Source organism: Callorhinus ursinus, unplaced genomic scaffold, assembly GCF_003265705.2.
Source record: "Callorhinus ursinus isolate GAN/ISIS: 27379988/994484 unplaced genomic scaffold, GSC_fseal_2.0 scaffold24, whole genome shotgun sequence".
Classification (NCBI taxonomy): domain Eukaryota; kingdom Metazoa; phylum Chordata; class Mammalia; order Carnivora; family Otariidae; genus Callorhinus; species Callorhinus ursinus.
The window spans coordinates 15,302,393-15,324,674 of NW_027397086.1; the positions used below are offsets into that span (position 1 = coordinate 15,302,393).

General features: G+C 37.7%; 1 pseudogene; it reads right to left on the reverse strand.

Annotated features, from left to right (window-relative positions):
- Positions 1–442: 442 nt before the first annotated feature.
- Positions 443–22,282, reverse strand: part of LOC112836685 (histone H3.3A-like) — a 38,078-nt pseudogene continuing 16,238 nt past the window's right edge.

Consider the following 22,282-nt stretch of genomic DNA (forward strand, 5'->3'; position numbering starts at 1 on the left):
TGACTAATGATGTTGAGCATATTTCCGTAAGCTTATTGGCCATTTGTGTCTTCTTCTGTGAAGTGTGTGTTAAATTTTTTTGCCTATTTTATTGAGCCGTTTCTTCTTATTTTTCAGTTGTAAAAGTTCTTTATGTATTCCAGATAAAGTCCTTTGTTGGACATATATTTTAAAAATATTTTCTCTCAGGCTATAGCTTGCCTTTCCATTTTATTCAACAGTACCTTTTATTTATTTTTTTTATAGTTTAATGTATTTTAATAGCAAACTTACAGGAACAGCACAGAAGACAGACAACATTAAAAACATGTACTTGCATGTAGGACAACTCAGAAAAGTACAGCGAATGGATGGATCTACTGTATGATAAAAATGCTACAAACACCATTTAGTTGCCGTCAATAAGAAATTTACTTGTTTTAAAAAAATCCAAATGCTGGCATTGTCCAGAAAAATTTAACAGGTTTATTTATAATTGTTATAAAGTTGAACTGCTGAAACGTGTTCACTGAAACATTTTGACTTGCATTAATGCTTTATGTCCCCGCATTTATATTAAAAATTCACACACAAATGACAATGGAAAACCTGCCAATACCTGATTTCTGTCCCCTATTTTTCCACTTGCAATCATATACTTAGGTACCTTTTGACCCCATGGAAAAAAAATATCTAACATTCAGAACTACCAATAACAGGAAGAAGAGAAATTTTTTTTTTTTTAAAGAATGAAATGTTTTCCATCATAGTGGATAAGCACGTTCTCCACGTATGCGACACGCTAGCTGGATGTCTTTTGGCATAATTGTGACACGTTTGGCATGGATAGCACACAGATTGGTGTCTTCAAAGAGGCCCACCAGATAGGCCTCGCTTGCCTCCTGCAAAGCACCAACAGCCACACTCTGGAAGCGCAGATCTGTTTTGAAGTCCTGAGCAATTTCTCGCACCAGACGCTGGAAAGGAAGTTTGCGGATCAGAAGTTTGCTGGACTTCTGATAACGTCTAATTTCACGGAGTGCCACAGTACCAGGCCTGTAACGATGAGGTTTCTTCACCCCCCCCAGTAGAGGGCGCACTCTTGCGAGCGGCTTTTGTAGCCAGTTGCTTCCTCGGTGCTTTACCACCGGTCCATTTGTGGGCAGTCTGCTTTGTACAAGCAATGGTACAGAAACTCCCTTACTTACCCCCCTTCTCCTTGGGCTGGAGCTCGGCGAGCTAGATCAACAGTACCTTTTAAAGAGCCAAAGTGTTTAAATCAGATAAAGTATGATTTATCAAATTTGTTCGTATTTCAAACTTTTTGTGCCCTTAGGTCTAATAAAAGTGTCCTACTTCATGTAGCAGAAATTTTATTCCTGTATTTTCTTCTAAAAATTTTATACTTTGAGCTACTACATTCAGGTGTATGATCCATTTCTGGTTAGTTGTTGTATAATGTGTGAGAAGAGGGTTCATTCATTGTTTCCCATATGAATATCTTTTTGATCCTTTGTTGAACGTCTACTCTTTCCTTCAGTAATTATCTTGGCACTTTTTTGAAAAAGCAATTAATAGGCATATTTATTTATTTGGGGTTTATTTGGGGGCTCAATTCTGTTCCATTGACCTCTGTGCCTCTCTTCATGCCAATAATATACTGTATTAATTAATGTTTTTGATAGTAGGTATTCAAATCAGGCAAGATAGCTCTATCACCATTGTTCTTTTTCAGCATTATTTAGGCCATTCTAGGCTTTCCATTTTTTATATAAATTTTAGATTTTTCACGTAAAATTCTACAAAAAAAAACCCCTGGGATATTGGTTGAGACTGAATTGAATCTATTGATCAATTTGAGGAGAATTGGTATCTTATGAAGATATCTGATTATTAACATAACATTCCTCTCCATTTACTAATTAGTGTCCTTTCATATAAAATGCTCTCTAACTTTAGTATACAGGTCTTGCACATATTAGGTTACATTTATCCTTAAGTATTTTGTGGTTTTGATCCTATCATAAATGATAATTTTTGAATTTCAAATTCTAACTATTCATTGATGTTACAAAGAAGTACAATTTATTTGTTACCTTATAACATTACTAGATTTGCTTTTTAGTTTTAGTACCAATTGTTACAGATTTCTTAAAATAGTCTATGCACTCAAGTATGTTGCCTAAAAATAAATATAAATTTCTTCTTTTTTTGATAAGTTCACCTTTGTGTTGTAAATAATTCTGCTACTTAAAAAGGGGTTTTTTGATGTTCAGTCAGCTACAGACACAGAAGAACACCACACAGAGAGACATGTGAAATTAAAGGATTTGTTATACTTACAAATCCCAGAAGAGAGAGGTTGACTCATCACTCAGGAGGCCATATAGAAGGAGTTCGAAGGGAGCAGGCTCTACCAAGCAGGTGGGGATCAAGACCCATGAGCAAGTGCCTTTATTGAGGGTCATTGTGGAAGACAAAAGCTAAAGGCACAAGGAGGTTTTACTGGTACATTTGAATGTCACTAGCTCATAGACGGGGGAGAGCAAGGTCCCTGTAACAGGGACCCACCTTATCACACCAGTGCACTGGGCACATGGGTGGGGTGCTCATAGCCTGTTTGTTGGGATGTTGAAGCATCCGGAAAATATAAAGTTTAAAATTTTACAATACAATCTTCTATACTTTTTTCTTGCCTTATTTCATTGCATGGGACTTCTAGTACAATGTTGAAGTTATAAAATAGAAGTCATCAAAGTAAACAATCTTGCCTTGTCCTTGATCTTATGAAAAAGGCATTCAGTCTTTTCCCATTAAATATGAGGTTAGCTATAGGTTTTTCTTATAAATTGCTTTTATTTGGTTGAGATAGCGCCCATATTTCTAGTGTTCTGAGGTTGTTTTTTTTTTTATCAAAAATATATGTTGAGTTTGTTCAAAGCCTTATCCTACATCAGTTGAGTTAATCTTTTGAGTTTCTTTTTATGTTTACTCTGTAAATATGGTAAATTTTGCTGTGTTATTTTGATCAAAAAATAAACATGGAATTTCTAGGGTAAATATCACTTGGTCAGGCTATCATCCTTTTTATATATTGCTCTATTAAATTTGGTAATAGTTTTCAGAGATTTCTGCATATTTGTTTATTAGGAATATTGATCTTTTTTTGTGTGTGGCAGAGAGAGAAAGAGCAAGAGCAGGAACACAAGCAGGGGGAGTGGGAGAGGGAGAAGCAGGCCTCCTGCTGAGCAGGGAGCCCGATGTGGGACTCGATCCCAGGACCCTGGGATCATGACCTGAGCTGAAGGCAGATGCTTAACGACTGAGCCACCCAGGCACCCAATCTTTTTTTTAAATCACAAAATGCTGGTGTATTAGAATTAGTTTGGAAGTGTATTAGTTATCTATTGCTGCATAACAAATTGCTCCAAAACTTAGCAACTTAAAGCAACAAATATTTACTATCTCACAGTTCCTGTCAGTTAGGAATCTAGGAGTAACTTACATGGTTCTGCCAAGATCTCTCAAGAAGTTGTATTCAAACTGTCTTCCAGGAATGAAGTCACCTGGGGCTAAAGAATTCACTTCCAGGCTCATTCATATTCTCAGCTTATTCACAACTGAGACTGGCTGAAATCTCAGCTCTCCCCATGTGGGCCTTTTCATAAGCTACCTGAGTATTCTCAAAACATGGAATTTGGCTTTCTACAGAGTGATTGTTGGGGTTTGGCGTTGGAGGGAGAGAAATTTGTCTTTTATAACCTAATCTCCAGAGGGACATAAAAACACAATCACATCTACCATACTTTATTAGTTATACAGATCAAACTTGATGCAATGTGGGAGGAAATTATGCAAAGTGTGACTACTAAGAGATGGGGCTCATTTTCCTTCTGTCTAAAGAACTTCCTGTAACAATTATTATAGTATAGGTTTGCCAGTAACAAATATTCTTGACTTTTTTTTTCCTCTACAGTTGTTTCATTTCACCTTCATTTTGAAGCATAGTCTATCTGGGTATAAAATAATATACTGTTACTATCTTTTCTTTCAGCCTTCTTAAGATGGCACTCCACTAGTTTTTATTGCTTGCCTACTTTCTCATTGGATGTTTGTAGTTAGTTCTATCTTTGTTCTGTCCACACTATACATTTTTTTCCTGCTTCATACTTTATGTTCATAAATTTGATTATGATATTCCTTTATGTGACTTTTTTCTGTTTATCTTGTTTGGGGTTCGCTGAATTTCTTAGATCAATAGGTTGGTAGTTTTTGTCAAACTTGGAAATTTTTCAGACTTTGCTACTTCAAGTCCCTTTGTTAGATTCCAATCACGTGTATCCAGCAGGTCACTTGAGTTCTGTTCATTTTTTTTTCACTTTTTTTTCTTTTTGTACTTCATTTTCAATAGTTTCTGTTGTTATATCTTCATGCTAACTAAAATTTTTTTAGCAGTTTTTAATCTTCAGCTTATCCCCTTCTGTGAAACTTTAATTTTAGATATGCGTGTTTTACTACTAGAAATTCCATTTGGTTTTCTTTTATGCCTTATATTTCTCTCCTCATTATATTTATGCTTTTTTCCATACTTGAGCATATGATGCATATTTATGAAAATGTGTTTAATGTGCTTTATCTGCTAATTTCATCATCTTTGTCATCTCTGAATCTGTTTCCATAAATTGATTTTTCACTGGATTATGGGTCCCAGTTAGCCTTTTCTCTATTAGTATAGTGTATCAAAACTCTTACATTTTTGACTGCTGTATTTTTTATGTTCCTTTCAAGAGTGCTAGATATTCTTATGGCAGGTAGTTAAGCTACTTGCAGATTGATTTGATTCTTTTGAGGTTTGTTTTATAGTCTTTTAGGATGACTCTAGACTAGTCTTTACTTTAGAGTTAATTTAACTTATCTCCTATGATGTGACAATTCTGGGATCTCTAATGAATGCCTCATGCATCCAACAAGGCCCCTCCTCTATGGCTTGTGGGAACTCGAATGATGTATTCAGGAATCATTTGGCTTGAAATTCCACAGTAAGTTCTTTGCCCAGAAGTTGTTCTTTGTCTAAACTTGAAGCTTTTACTCTAAGCCTAGACAGGTTGGTATTCAGGCCAGGATTCCGTGGGACCCCTTTGCAGCTTTCCTGTACTTTTTTCTTAGCTTAGCTACCTCCTCTCTGGAACACTTTCCTATAAAATTTAACCACTTTGGCCTCCCCAAACTCCAGTCTCTGTCTTATCTACTCAGCAAGACCACTCTTGCTCTCTGGGTTGCCCCTCCCTATGAGACATTCTGGAAATTTCCTCCAGGCAGAAAGCCTAGATGATTTCAGGGCTTACCTCATCTGGTTCCCTTCTTGCAGGAACCACAGTTCTGCATTGAATGTCTAAAAGTTGTTGTTTTCTACATTTGTCCAGTATTCTAGTTATTTATGATAGGAGAGTAATTCTCGACCCCATTACTCTTTCAGAAGTACTCGTATATTTTTAACTAATTCCAAATTTAAGTGAGTTCCCTGATAGTAAGACATTTTCTTCCAGATCAAAAAAAATGGGGGTTAGGGGAACTGGGGAAGAAATGAGAATATGCTATAAGAAGACATTCTATTTAGATCAGAGAAGAAAGGGAAATCCTTCTCCTTCTAGACCAAAGGTTAGTGGGAAAAGAGGAGAGAGAGGGGGTGAGAAAGAGGAATGAGTGTATGGGTGTCCCAAAGTCCTTGCTCTGTAGGATGAAAGATTATCTAGGGTGCACTGTCCAATTCCTCTCTTTTCTATGCGGTATGAACACTGAAGTGAAAGTCAATAGACTGGTCATGATACAGGGATTCAAAATAAGATGCCCCTAAAGCAGAGATTGTAGAGTAAATAGTGTAAATCATGATCTAAATGAAAGCCATGAGAGACTGTCAGGGGAGTATTTGTACCAGTAAAAGCTAAGGAGAAGCTGAGTCAGCAGAGGGGATAGATATGTGTCAAGAAAGAGATTGTTAGGGGTGCCTGGGTGGCTGAGTTGGTTAAACGTCTGCCTTTGGCTCAGGTCATGATCCCAGGGTCCTGGGATCAAGCCCCATGTCAGGCTTCCTGCTCAGCAGGGAGCCTGCTTCTCCCTCTCTCTTTGCCTGCCGCTCTGCCTGCTTGTGCTCTCTCTCTGTCAAATAAATAAATAAAATTAAAAAAAAAAAAAGAATGAGATCATTAGACATAAGAATAAGCCAGGAATAAGCAGAATACCTACTAGAAGCCCCCAAAACATAATAGACGAATTCTACCTCAGTGGATACTAGTCCAGACACTACTAAAAAGTGCTATGAAACCAGGAGAATCCATTCCTTCAAAGCCATTAGGTTTTCCCTTATGAACTCAAATAAGAGAGGAATGTGGAGGGAAATGGGGGAAACTAAAGGACAGTAAATATCATAGAGAGACTGAAAAAATACCAAAAGCTATTTAAATTATTTGATCAAACTAAGTTTTAAATTAATGTGGATTAGATTCAATTAATCTTTTTTATTTGGAAAACAAGAAGGAGAATCAGTATGATGAATTTAGCTATATCTTCTTTGCTACACACACACACACACATACACACATATATATATTCTTTATATATAAATATAATATATTCCATATACCTATACAACCATCCTGGAAGGCAGTATTATGATTCACATTTTACAAATAAGGAAAATTAAAGCTCAGAGAAGTTAGCTGACTTATGTAAATTTACACAGTGTTTTGTAAACTGTTTCAATGTCCTTATGAAAAACCCCTGTGGCTCCATTCCTAAGATCATGAAATTTCTTATCTCTTTCTCCCATTCCCTTTTCTACATACTCCTGCTCTGGGCCAGAGTTTCAGTCCCACTGACTTCATAATTAAATTCAGATCTCTTCCAATACCCTTCAGACTGATGCTTTGGCTTGAATATCTTTGTTGTCTTGTGATTTTATCTCTGAAGGCTATATTTGGAATTATACTCAGAACCATTACCTACATCCCATTGCTGAACACTGTTCTTCTAACTCCAGTTTCCATAATACTCAGCCCCTCAGCCCTCAGCTCTCAGCCCTGGCCCCAGTCCACCTCCAGAACCCACCACTCAGAGTATCACAACTGTGAGGACCCAGAATTCGAGCCAAGAGATACCTGGAACTAAGGCCCATGATTCCCCCTCTCTTTACTTTGTTTCAAAGAGCTCTTTTCTGTCCTCAGTATATTGTATTCATTTAAGAATGCTGAGTTCACCTCCTAGGGCCTCATATGTTTTGATATACATGTCATTTCAACCTAAAAGCACAAGGCAAGAGGAATAATAAAGTTCTTTGTCTTAAACCTCAGACTCCAGTTTAGGAGATTTGTACATTCAGTTTGTACCAGATAAAACCTCAAGGTATGCCAATGCCAAGGGAAGGATGTCTGCCAGCCTGTCAAAAGAGTGCAAAAAAGACAAAAGTTCTCAGATTTCCTAAGCGGACCACAAGATCTGTCCCTTTCCAGGTTTCCCTGTAGCTGCCTTAAGCAACTCCTAAATCACAGAAAACTGCTTAATGCAGTCATATTTAGAACTGTTCTCACCTATACAGTGCCCCTATGTGATATTGTGATTTTTAAGAAATACATCTAATTGATCATTCAGATATTTCTCATATATATTTGGTCTTAGTCCACAGTTCTTGCCTCACAGGTCCCAAAAGTCTCAGAATTTCTTGAGGGATAAGAGCAATGGGAGCATCCTTTATTTTATTTGGTCTCTTGTCCTCAGTTCCTAAAATGCTTCCCAGCCATAAAGGTGAAATGGGTGTCTTGTTATTCATAAGGAGCCTCATTCCACCACAACTGAGTTTATGTTAATTAGGGGACTTTTAGAAAGCACTTGTGAATGGAAGCTGGTTGCCAAGGGAACCAACCACCAATATAGAAGGTTGGAACTTCTAGTTCCATCCCCTGATTTCCAGGAAGGGGAGAGGGGATAGCCGTTGAATCAATCACCAATGGCCAATGAGTTAATCAATCAAACTTACATAACAAAGCCTCCATAAAAACCCAAAAGGAGGAGCTTTAGAGAGCTTTCAGGTTGGAGAAACAGAACACTTCCACATTCCACATACCAGGCTCCAAGCTCTACAAGGACAGCCTCCTTTGTTTGGGACTTACCCCTATATATCTCTTCAACTGGTTGTGGATTCTTATGCTTTAATATCCTTTATAATAAATCAGTAATCTAGTGAGTAAATGGGTTTCCTGAGTTCTGTGAGCCATTCTAGCAAATTAATTGAACCCAAGGAGGGGGTCATGGGAATCTCTGATTTATAGCCAGTTGGTCAGAAGTACAGGTACCAACCTGGACTTGCAATTGGCATCTTGAGTTGGAGGAGTTTGTTGGAACCTCCAATTTCTAGCTGGTCGGTCACAAGCACAACCCGGACTCACAGTGGCTCTGAAGTAGAAGGCAATCTTGTGGGACTGAGCCCTTACCCATGAAATCTGATGCTGCCTGTGGGTAGAAAGTGTCAGAGCTGAGTTGGGTTGAGTTGAATTCTCTGGCACTCTGCTAATGTCCAAGAATTGCTTGTTGGTGTGGGGAAACCTCCACATGCACACATTGGAATCAGGTCCAAGAACCCAAAAAGACCACCAGTTAAGGGTAAGACCAGAACCAATCAGAAACAGTGGGGGTTTTTTGTGTTGTTGTTTTTTGAGGCCAACGACCAGATTTCTCTTCAGCCCAGTTAATTTCTTTTAGGGCTGTTTCCATATACAAAGGAGTATGCCCAAGATGAAGTGGGACTGTGTATATAAAAAAAGCCCAGAGCACAGTTTTGTCACAATTAAATGCTCTGAACATGGAAGTTCTTTTTCCTCTGAGTCTGTGTCTGTTTAAGTTGTGACCTACTTTCATTCTACACTAAGATGGAAAGGACAAGACAACACTAGATCAACCTGTCACAGCAGCCATTGAGGGGAAGTCAGCTGAGCTCCTAGCTCAACAAGCCACAGTCATCTGCAACTTGGAGGCACATGCATGACTTGCATTGGAAATACTGACATGACCTGTGCTCTCAAGAGGAAACTTTGGAAAGACTCTCACTTCACAGGAAATGAGCATCTGCTCTGCCCAGATCCTCCACAAGCACCCTTAGTTCCTGCCTCTCTAACACTTCAGCAGACCCCCAATACATCCTACTGATGTAGGATGTCACCTTTCACAGCTTTGCAGTATTGATTCTCTGAGTATAAATATTACCTTAAAACTCTTGTCTGGTCACCACTTTCAAGGAGACTTCACTGACTCTGAACCTGGACCATGTGCCCCACCTTTGTAATCCCATAGTGCACATCTTCATCACAACACCTACAACATTGTACTATAATTTTATGGTTCTTTATTTCTTTTTCTCACTAGATCATGAACACCAGGGAGGCAGGGAGTGGATTTTGCTTGTTTCTGGATTCCTGGTTCCCAGGAGAATGGCATAGTTTCAGTGATCAAAACATGAGTTAGGAAAACCAAGGTGAAAAAAAATAATATAGCAAATAGGAAAAGAAAGGAGGATGAAAGGAGGTCAGGAGAGGGAGAGAAAATATAAAAGTAGGAAGGAAGCAAGGAAGGAAGGAAAGAGGGATGAAAAGGAAGAGAGAATAAGGAAGGAAGAAAGGAAGGTTGATTTTCATCTTTCTATTCAGAAGAAGCCAACTTTAGGAGTCTATAGTTCTGGAAATTTAGTCCTTCTTTACAAGTTGAAAATAATATTAGATGAGTTTCTGGGCATTGGATAATTCTTTTGAAAGCTGGAAGTGCAGAGTTGGAATAAAAAATAATAATGGTAGAGAGGCGCCTGGGTGGCTCAGTTGTTAAGCGTCTGCCTTTGGCTCAGGTCATGATCCCAGGGTCCTGGGATCGAGCCCCGCATTGGGCTCCCTGCTCCGCACGAAGTCTGCTTCTCCATCTCCCACTCCCCTTGCTTGTGTTCCTTCCCTTGCTGTGTCTCTCTCTGTCAAATAAATAAATAAAATCTTTAAAAAAATAATAATAATGGTAGGTATAGAGGAATGAAATAATAAATTTAGAATGTTCCGAAGGCACCATTCCAGAGAGAGAAGTTTTATGCTATTTCACTAATCTCTTCTATGGAAGTGGGACATGGGAATATGGATTTACCTAGGGTTCAAAGGCTAGATTTTCTACTCAAACATTTGTCAAAGACTGATACCTCAACTAATTTTCATCAATTTCACATTGACACCACTCAGTACAGTATGTTTTTGGCCTCGAGCTATCTGTCAATACTAACCAACATGGGAAGGAATTCAAACCATAGAGATAAAGAATCCCAGAGAATGTTGTGTTATAGAAGCTATTTGCCTGTATTTGTGAACCATGTGGGTTTTCAGAGATAAAGGGCAATTCTTTTCAAATCAAATTTTCAAAAACTCTGCATAATCCCAGCAGAGTTTGAGTTTCCCACTCATACCAAGTAGTTTTATTTATATTTTGTTGCACCTGCAGTTTTCTTTAAAATCACAGAAATGAATCTTTTTTTCTCCTTGCTTAGAAACCTATCCTTGGATCCCTAGCCTATAAGATAAAATGTAAAGGCAAACTCTTTTATAATTTGACACTAATCTATTATTTGGGCTTTATCACCTGTTTTCCTTCTTGTGCAATACATTTTCACAAAGTGACCTATCTGATATATTATTTAAAATATCTGTATGCTTTTTTTCATACAATTTCCTCTTCCTGAAAATACTCCTTTTCCTTTTCTATCTACCTGGTACCCTGTTATGTTTACTCTTCTCAGAAAATAGTCTGGCTTAGTATGTTTGGGAATATGAACTGTGGAGTCAGTTAGCCTAGGTTTTGAAATTTCTACTTAATCATTGTATGTTCTTGGGGAATTTTTGGAGACTGCCTTAGCATCAGATTGTACCTCTCCAAAATGGTGATACAGTACTGACCCCAGAGTTTGCAGACATGATCCAATAAAATATCTTAAAGACTCAACATAGTGTCTTGAAATTATCATTTACTATTACATATTTTATCATATTATTTTCCTTACCATTATCATCATAATTACCAGTATCTCAAGGTTTTTGGGTTGAATAGAATAATTCAGGGACAGGTGTTAGTACTGGGATTAGCACAAAGAGATCAATGAATGGTGGGGCACCTGGGTGGCTCAGATGATTAAGCGTCTGCCTTTGGCTTAGGTCATGATCCCAGGGTCCTGGGATCGAGCCCCGAATAGAGCCTGCTTCTCCCTCTGCCACTCCCCCTGGTTGTGTTCTTGCTCTTGCTATCTCTCTCTCTGTTGAATAAATAAATAAAACCTTTAAAAAAAAAGAGAGATCAATGAATGGTGATAGTTATAATTACCATTATGATACTCATTATACTTAAACTCCACTTGTTATTAATCAGCACTCTTCCTCTGTTAGTCTTACACATGTGATTTATACCTACCTTTACCATGGTACTCATCATAACATTTCATAATTATTTATGTATTCCCCCTTAGTCTACGATTTACTCAGTGGCAATCCATGCTCAAGTTGTATCTGTAGAGCTTAGTACCAAATAAGCTCTTAGCAAATTCATGTTGAATGAGTAAACAGAGTTAATGGTACACACTATGCCATCTCCATTATTTTGTTTCGTTTTGCCTATTTACAGTATACATCATTTATTTGCTAAGTGGCTGTCCAGAGTGAGGAATATAGTCTAGGAGCACTGGAATGGAACAGAGAGCTCAGACCATTGGCCTTAATAGCACCCTGTTGTCAAACTGAACTTAAATAGGCTCCCTTAAAGGTCATCTAGAACTTCCAAATACCCCCAGAAAGTTCTTAATTGCAACTAGCAGGACCATTTTGAAGAGACTTGGAGCCTACCCATGTGTCCTCTCCAATCTCTCATTACCAATTCTGGGATGAGTTCATAGAAACTCACCACTAGTCATTAAATGGTTCCTTCAGTGTTTCAGGATTTGGAACCACCATTCTGCTCCATGGAAAGTTTTAGAGGAAATTAGATTATGGTTGGGAACATTGGCCAACAGATGAAAGGGAAATAAGTGTATTTAATAAATACTCCACTTTGTGGCTTCTAGCTTCAGTCCATGTTTCATCTTCTATCAAAAAAGGGGAAGTATTAACTCCTTCAAAACCCCACTGAAACTTGCCTCAGCTGAGGTTTAGGCCCATGTTCCATACCCAAATAAAAAATGAGGTCCCATGATAATGCATGATAAGATATTTTTAAGTACCCTCAAATTAAGGTAAATGGCCACACAAATCTTAAATTTTTTACTTCCTGCCTCACTTAGTGTGTTGTTCTCAAGAAGGAATTACTTTACTGGAATTGAGAAGGGATTTGGCATCAGGAAGACCTGATTTCAAATCTTGGCTTTGATACTTGCATAGATTACTTAGCCTATTTGAGCCTAATTTTTCTGACCAATGAAATGGGAACAATGCTTTTCATAACGCTGTGATGAATAATTATGATATATTGGTGAAAATGCTTACCATAATGCTTACATACAGATACTCAATAAATACTGCCTTGTTTCTCATTTTCCCTTGGTTCTATGAGTATTCCTAAAAGTGAAGTCTTAGGAGTTTGTGCTGTGGAGAAGTCACATGTGTACTAACCCATTTCTACATTAATTCATAACAACATAGAGACAAATTCTACAAAATGGAAGAATATCATCCACATACTACCATCCCTGGCTTTCGTGCCAATTTTTTTTTTTTTTTTTTTGCGGAAGTGTAAGGTTGTGTTGAATACTTGATACACATGGTACCTGAATATAAGATGATAAATTACAAGGGATCATTCAATTTCCAAAAGCCTCCTTTACTTTATACAAAAGGATTAACCATGTGGTTCACTTTAATAGTGAGTTCCCCCCAGGTACCTAAAAAATAAGATTTATTTTTTTTTAAATTGCCATTAGGTGGCTTTCAAAAATGAAGTCCCTGTATGAAAGAAAATAATATTTTATGAGGTTAACTCAAAGTCTACTAGGTTGGCTAAATGCCAAAAAAAAAAAAAAAACACATGTTCAATGATGAGGCAGATGACCCTGATGAAAAATCTCTTAGGTTACATGTTTAGTTTTATGTAAAGGTAGATGCCTCATTTCTACAAGTGCTGTTCTTTGCATGTATTAGTGATGACAGAGAGAGATAAAGAATAGGGAAATCATAGTTATTGACTGTCTCTCCTTTGCACCAAGTCTGATATATGTGTGACATCATTGAATTCTCTCAACAACTAAATAAGGCAAGTATTATCATAATCATGATTATTTTGAATATTATTATTTTGCACAAAAATGAAATACTGCGATCTCAAGATCACTCAGCTGGTTAATACTTGCCCAGGATTCAAACACATCCCTGTCCTGTTTCAATATTTATAACCTCCCATGTAATGCATTAGGTCTCACTGCATAGGATCAAATGAAATTGTTCAAATACAAGTTTTCTGGATGTGCATAATATTGCAATTTGGGAATTAAGGAAAAAATCACAGGGATGTGGCATCCCAATTGGGTTAAAAGAAAGGGGAAATGTAAAAGCACAGATTTTTAGATTTATAAGCAAACTCCTAGAAACTAATTCAGGTGAGATCTCAGATCCTGAACTTCAACCAATGAAAATCTAGATTTGTTGGCTGGATTTGAGTCCCAGGGATATTCTAAAACTATCAAATAAAAATCATCATTGTTGAGGGAAACTTCAGTTTAACAGCAAATTAATCTGTTAAAACATAAGGGGGAAATGCATCATGTGAAGAGTTCATTTCTATGTCCTTTAATAGCTCCTGAAGCTTTCCATTTCTCCAGAAATTGCTCTCTTCTTACTCAGATTATTGGCAGTAACATCAAGTCTTCAGCCAAAGGAAAGGGACTGACTAGACCTCATTATGCTGTGATTTCAATTAAATATTATAAAGGAAAAGAGAGAGTTGACAGTGAGTAGGTTACAGAAACAGGAAAACATTTACCACTGGGCAAGCAGCTCAGCCTTCATGTTCTGTCTTCTGCCTGGCTAGTGAAAGAAACCCTTACCCATTGACAAAGTTGAGACACATTGCCTGTCAGAGAGGCCCAGGGTATGGAAGCATCCAAGTTAGTTCATGAGAGTGCTGGACTTCTCTCAGCTTAAGTCACCAACCATACTCCAGCATCAGGGAATCCAGTATCAGCTTCCTGCCTTAGAGGCACCATAGTCTAATGCAGAACAATTTCCTCTTTTTCTTTTTAAAATTTTTTTCCTGTATTCTATTTTTTCTAGAACAAAATATTGAAAAATCAGTGAGCATTAATGACTAGACAGTGAGAAAACTGGAAATATGGAAGAAGAAATAGAAAAAAGATGTCAGAGCATGAGTAGATGTTTCTTTGATACAGTATAAGGAGACAGAAAAATGAGACATAAATAAGATAAAATAAACAAACAAAATGTGTATGTCTGGGAACTGAATTCCTCTCTGTTAATCGGGTAACTAAGGTACAAGGGGTATGTTAATCAGGAAACAGGGTTGAGTTAAACTCTTGTTATGTGCCAGCATGGAGTTATCATGGATGGCATTAGTCTTCAAACCTTGGTGTAGACACAGTGTAGCAAAGTGGTTTGATTTGATTTGGTGTCAGGAGTAGGTAAAAATCACTATTTACCACCTGTGCATACTTAAGTTATTTAAAACCCAAACTCAAGTTTTCTGATCTCTAAACTGAAAATAGCACTGCCTATCCCATATGATTTCTGTAAATATTATACAATATCATATACACAGGTTGCTTAGCACAGTGTCCAGCAAACAGTAAGCTACCAATCTGATTAATTATCATTAATGAATTGTTATTGTGAAAGGAAATATTTCCTTGATTTATCTGGGCATTTCACTGTTAGCCATCGCTAAGATGAGTAGGCTAAATGAGTACCTTGATTTTTTACTTAAGAATTTCAGTTATTTCTCCGAAAGCACAATTGGCACAGCAAGTAGGCATCAAAAAATAATAATCTGTTTTACATTGAGAAAAGTGCATATACAGGTAATACAATTAGAGTGCAGTCCAAGATAGAATATGATTTTTTCAGTGTCTAGTGTGTATGGGGAAAATAATAGGTGGGATAATCTAGGAGAGAAGAACTATATAGATCAAACTAAGAATATCAGAAAAGACAGTGACATTAGACACAAATCTCCCACCCTCCAAAATTTAAAAGTTCAAGAAAAGAAATTTTTTGGCTGCAAAAATCTTAATTTAAAAAAATATTAAATATGCAAATAATGAATCATGGAACACTACATCAAAAACTAATGATGTACTATATGGTGACTAACATAACATAATAAAAAATATATATTAAATAAAATGCTAATCTTATATAAAATACTTAAAAAATCTTAAATAGGGGCACCTGACTAGCTCATGACTCAGAAGACCATGCAACTCTTGATCTTGGGGTCGTGAGTTTGAGCCCCATGTAGGGTGTAGAGATTACTTAAATAAATAAGACTTTAAAAAATATTAAATAAAATAAAATCTTAAATACAATAAATTTTAAAATCTTAGATAAAGTACTAGCGCTGCTTAAGACCTAAGAAACATAATCATGGCCTAGTAGAATTTATCATGTAAAGGCAGGTATAATTCATTAAGAAAAAAATCTATCAAGGAATGATATATTCAACATACAAGCAAATTTAGAAAGAAAACAAATGAATGTCTCAATTGAAACATAAATATTTACAGTTTATTCATGGTAAAACTCAGCAAATTATCAACAACAGGATACTTTCTTCATCTGATAATAAGCAGCTATTATAAATCTACTGCAAATAGAACACTCATTTATGAAGCTTTAGAAGCATTTCTATTAAAGTTAAGAAAACATAGTAGTACAGAGTAGCACAATCACCATTACTAGTCATCTTGATCTCCTAACTATGCAATAAAACAAGAAAAAGAAATGACACATAGAATTGGAAGTTGTCATTACATAGTTAGAAATTGTAAGATTATCAACATAGTAAATCAAGAAAAACTATAAATGAACTAAGTGAACAACTTTGAAACCTTGGAAGGGTTGAATAATATATAAAAATGTATACATACCAGTAATAATGTAACATAAGGATAGTCATAACAGCAAAAAAAATTCTAAGATTTTTATGAATAAATTTTCAAATACATATGTGTAAAACCTTACGGAGAAAATTAGAAAAGATTCTTAACAAACATACAAAATATATGGAGAGTTGTGCCGCTTCTATAAATGGAAATGTTAAAAATCACAACTGATGACTTTGACCCAGATTATCAATATAGGCAGTGTTGTTTCAGATGAAATCCTAGCAAGATTTTTCCCCTATAATTCTACACACTTATTCTAAAATTCATCTGTACCTGCAAACACCAAAGATTAGCCAAGATAATTATGGGGGGAAAAAAGAAAAAAAAAGAGGTAATACTTAACTACCTATCCATTAAGACATTTTAAAGCCATAGAAATTAAAACAGAGTGATATTGGAGGAGTGACAGAAAGCCAGGTCAACGGCAGAATTTGGAGCCCTTAAGTAAGCTCAAATATATGTGAGAAAACTGGCATATGGTGGAGATGCCATTATAAATCAATGGGAGAAAAGAAGAAAACTCAGTCAATGGCATGATTTTTCATTTGGAACTTACTTCATGCACAAAAATAGCAAATAAAAATTGTAAATGGGAAAAAAATTTAAATTAGAGGAAAACGTAGGATAATGATTTTGGCAAGAAGAGAAGAACCAGATTCCTTGGAAAACTCTCAAATCAGTAGTTTATAGTAAGGCACTGATAAAACTGATTACATAAATATTAAACTGTTCTCTACAAAACACACCAGGAAAATACTAAAGAAAAAAATGGCAGACTTAGAAAAGATATTTGTAATACGTAAATCCAACATGGATTAGGATCCTGATCAGGTAAGGAAGTTACATATCAGCTTAAACAAACCAACAGTATAACTTAAAAATGGGGATGTGATGGGAGCAGACAATTCAGAAGAATCAATGAACATATGAAAAGATAAGTTACCCTCACTAGTGATAAAAGAAATGCAAATTGCAACAACAGTGAAACACCATTTCACACCAAATAGTTTGACAGGCATTAAAGAGTCTGTCAACACCAACTGTTGGTAAAAGCATGAGAAAACTGAACTCTCATACCCTGCTGGTGGGAGTGTAAATTAGCACAATCACTCTGGAGAGCAATTTGGCTGTAGACAAGGAAATTTAAAATGTGCATTCCTAGTGACTTAGCAATTCTACGTTAGAGAAACACTTGCTCATACACACCAGGGGATCCAGGATGTTCATTGTAGTATTATTTGTTTGCAATGGAAACAGTAGAAACAACTTTTATGTCCCGCAATAGGGAAGAGGCAATAAACTGTGATACTTTCACACATTTACTCTAATAATAAAAATAAAAAAGAGTTCATTGGACCTATGTGTAAAGACAGGAATGGATCTCAAAAAAATGCAATCTTGATTAGAAAAGGGAAACAGCAAGTTATTAAAAAGTATTTAGTATGGGGATGCCTGGGTGGCACAGTCAGTTATGCGTCTGCCTTCGGCTCAGGTTATGATCACAGGGTCCTGGGATCGAGTCCCATGTCGGGCTCCTTACTGGGAGCCTGCCGCTCCCCCTGCTTCTGCGTGCACTTTCTCTCTGACAAATAAATAAAATCTTAAAAAAAAAGGTAGTATGAAATCGTTATGTAAATTAAAAAAAAAAACAGCCAACTATGTATACTACATGTATGGATACATTTCATAATAAACATAGAAATTAGGGGCTGCAAAATTCATGTTGGGGATTGCCTCTAAGGATGATAATAGAGGAAAAAGGAACTTCAGCCTTATTTGTACTGTTCTATACTTTAAAAAAAAAAGTCAATCATATGGTGAGCACATAATAAACATTATAGCCGGTGGGGTGGGGGGGGTGCAGGGGGACTTTTGAGAGAAAATCTGACTGTGCACTTGAAGGTAAGCAGCAAGAGGAAGAGAGTAGTTGTTTTTTCTTTCTAGTCTCAGATTATAGAAGGCACTTAATCACTGCTGCTTCTCTTCTCACATATATTGAAACCCAGAGCCTTTCCAGGACAGAGGGAAATACATCAGAGTAGTAGACATTAGGCATCACATGTGTATACACACACACACACACACACACACACACACACACACACACTGCTTGTGCATAGCTGCAGTGCTAAATTGGCACAAGCCATAGAGCTAGGTTCTTCCAAGACCAGAGGGATGTTACCTTGTTCCTTCCATCTGGAATCCCTTTGTATGTCCGCTTGACCCGCTTACACCAACACTGCCCAGTGCAAATCACCACTTCAAATGACCCTGTTTACTTATCTTCTCTAGTCAACCTGAATGCCTTCAGACATTTCCCAAATTTACCAGGCTCCCTAGTACGTGTGTTAGATACACTTTGTCTCTCTTAATCCTCAAGACAGCCCTGTGTGGTCAGTATGTTAACCTCGTGTTATAGGTAAGGAAATTCCAACACACACAATTAATTAGTTTAGCCCAACTTACAGTCTGTAACTGGTATAGCTGGAGTCCAAACCTAGGTTTGAATGACCCCAAAGTTAAGCTCTGTAAAAAGACTAGGGAGTACAGTTGCTGAATCTGCCTCCTCAACCACCACTTCATCCAGAGCTTCATACCAGACATCACGGAAAGAATAAAAAAATGAATAAGGTGTGGTCTCTGCTGCAGAACACTTTGGGATCCAGTAGTGGGCTTACCTCATCCAAGATATAAGAACCCTCTATATACTGGGAGTCTATAATTAAGCCATCTTACAGTCCCCTCCAGGCTGAAAAAAACTGCTCCCTTTTATCTTTGTGTATATGTCTTATATTCCAGGCCTTTGCAGTTCCCACCAGATTCCCACATCCCTTTTGGATTTGGGGGCCAAGAATTGATCACAGCACTTCGGTGAGGGAAAGACCAGTACTGCCTCACTCCAGCCAAAGGTTCTCATGTGTGATGTAAGGGAATCCCCTTCTTGGTCCAGCCGGGAGGTCTCAGTGCAATTAATATTTGCAAGTTGCAAGAAGTAACACCTAAAGCCTCCCTGCTGACAGCCAATCCCTGATGAATTTTTCGGATGTCTTGGATTATTTTTCCTCATGTGTGCACATGCAGTGTCTGCTGAGCTCATCTGTAGGAGGAAGTGGGATCAGTGAAAACACCAGTGGACAGGATAGAGAATGTGTCCTCTGAGCATAGCTGGAAGAATAAAACTCAATTTTTGGATGTGTTCTGTCTACTAAAACTTTAAGGAAAGTTTTTTCTTTCTTTCTTTCTTTCTTTCTTTCTTTCTTTCTTTCTTTCTTTCTTTCTTTCTTTCTTTCTTTCTTGTATTGACCACCACCATCCTTGGAAAAACATAACCAACCTTTCATCCCAGTGAATCACAGAGGCAATTTATTATAGAGTACCCTGGAGGAAGATTAACCATATGGCCTTAAAAAAACATGGCACGGAGTTGCATCTGTGCCAGTTGTGTGAGGAGCAATCATCTTGTCTACTTCTGCCTTCCCAACCTAAGTGGAGGGTGGTGGGAGGGATGTGGGGCAGTAGTGGGTTCCTGTGGTTGCTGGAATGCCATGGTAGTGACTGGAGGCCCCTCTGGTGTCAGTGCCAACTTAAATGTGCAGAGTCAGCAGGAAGGAGAAGGAACCGGGGGCAAAATCCATTCTGAGATGTTTAAGATATAAGAATCCTCAGGGATCTCCTGATCCACAGGTCCCCAAACCTGCAGAACAGCAGAGTCACCTGCAAAACTTCTCCAGAAATACAAACTGCAAACCTACTGAATCAGAGCCAATAATTGTGAGGCGACACATGCATGCTGGGGAACCACTCTAGAATCTTAAAATTTTTTTTCTTTAAATTTCTTCTTGTTATGTTAATCACATACATTACATAATTAGTTTTTGATGTAGTGTTCCATGATTCATTGTTTGTGTATAAGACCCAGTGCTCCACGCAGAACGTGCCCTCTTTAATACCCATCACCAGGCTAACCCATCCCCCCACAACAACCCCCTCTAGAACCCTCAGTTTGTTTTTCAGAGTCCATCGTCTCTCATGGTTCATCTCTCCCTCCGATTTACTCCCCTTCATTCTTCCCCTCCTGCTATCTTACTCTTTTATTTTAACATATATTGCATTATTTGTTTCAGAGGTACAGATCTATGATTCAACAGTCTTGCGCAATTCACAGCGCTACCATAGCACATACCCTCCCCAATGTGTATCACCCAGCCACCCCATCCTTCCCACCCCCCCAACACTCCAGCAACCCAGTTTGTTTCCTGAGATTAAGAATTCCTCATCTCAGTGACGTCATATGATACATGTCTTTCTCTGATTGACTTATTTCACTCAGCATAACACCCTCCACTTCCATCCACGTTGTTGCAAATGGCAAGATCTCATTCCTTTTGATGGCTGCATAATATTCCATTGTGTATATATACATCTTCTTTATCCATTCATCTGTCGATGGGCATCTTGGCTCTTTCCACAGTTTGGCTATTGTGGACATTGCTGCTATAAACATTGGGGTGCACGTACCCCTTCGGATCCCTACATTTGTATCCTTGGGGTAAATACCCAGTAGTGCAATTGCCGGATCGTAGGGTAGCTCTATTTTCAACTTTTTGAGGAACCTCCATACTGTTTTCCAGAGGGGTTGCACCAGCTTGCATTCCCACCAACAGTGTAGGAGGGCTCCCCTTTCTCCGCATCCCCGCCAACATCTGTCGTTTCCTGACTTGTTCATTTTAACCATTCTGACTGGTGTGAGGTGGTATCTCATGGAGGTTTTGATTTGGATTTCCCTGATGCCGAGTGATGTTGAACATTTTTTCACGTGTGTTTTGGCCATTTGGATGTCTTCTTTGGAAAAATGTCTGTTCATGTCTTCTGCCCATTTATGATCGGATTATTTGTTCTTTGGGTGTTGAGTTTGATAAGTTCTTTATAGATTTTGGATACTAGCCCTTTATCTGATATGTCCTTTGCAAATGTTTTCTCCCATTCTGTCGGTTGTCTTTTGGTTTTATTGACTGTTTCTTTTGCTGTGCAAAAGCTTTTTATCTTTTTTTTAGTGTTTTTATTGTTATGTTAATCACCATATATTACATCATTAGTTTTTGATGTAGTGTTCCTTGATTCATTATTTGTGCATAAAACCCAATACTCCATGCAGAACGTGCCCTATTTAATACCCATCACCAGGCTAGCCCATCCCCCCACCCCCCTCCCTTCTAGAACCCTCAGTTTGTTTTTCAGAGTCCATCGTCTCTCATGGTTCATCTCCCCCTCTGATTTTCTCCCCTTCATTCTTCCCTCCTGCTATCTTCTTCTTTTTCTTCTTCTTCTTTTTTTTTTAAATTTATTTTTTAATCTGAAAAGTGATTTTTGGATTCAACAAGACTGGGGAACAATGCCCTAGAACAATTTCTAGTCCAGCTTTTTCTTTTTCTTTCTTTTTTAAAGGCCTTTTATTTATTCATTTTTTTAATTTTTTTATACTTATGTTAATCACCATACATTACATCATTAGTATTCGATGTAATGTTCCATGATTCATTGTTTGTGCATAACACACAGTGCTCCACACAGAATGTGCCCTCTTTAATACCCATCACCAGGCTAACCCATCCCCCCACCCTCCTCCACTCCAGAACCCTCACTTTGTTTTTCAGAGTCCATTGTCTCTCATGGTTCGTCTCCCCCTCCGACTTACTCCCCTTCATTCTTCCCCTCCTGCTATCTTCTTCTTTTTCTTTTTTCTTAACATATGTTGCATTATTTGTTGCAGAAGTACAGATCTGTGATTCAACAGTCTTGCACAATTCACAGCACTTACCATAGCACATACCCTCCCTAATGTCTATCACCCAGCCACCCCATCCCTCCCACCGCCCCACCACTCCAGCAACACTGTTTGTTTCCTGAAATTAAGAATTCCTCATCTCAGTGAGGTCATACGATACATGTCTTTCTCTGATTGACTTATTTCACTCAGCATAACACCCTCCAGTTCCATCGACGTCATTGCAAATGGCAAGATCTCATTCCTTTTGATGGCTGCATAATATTCCATTGTGTATATATACCACCTCTTCTTTATCCATTCATCTGTCGATGGACATCTTGGCTCTTTCCACAGTTTGGCTATTGTGGACA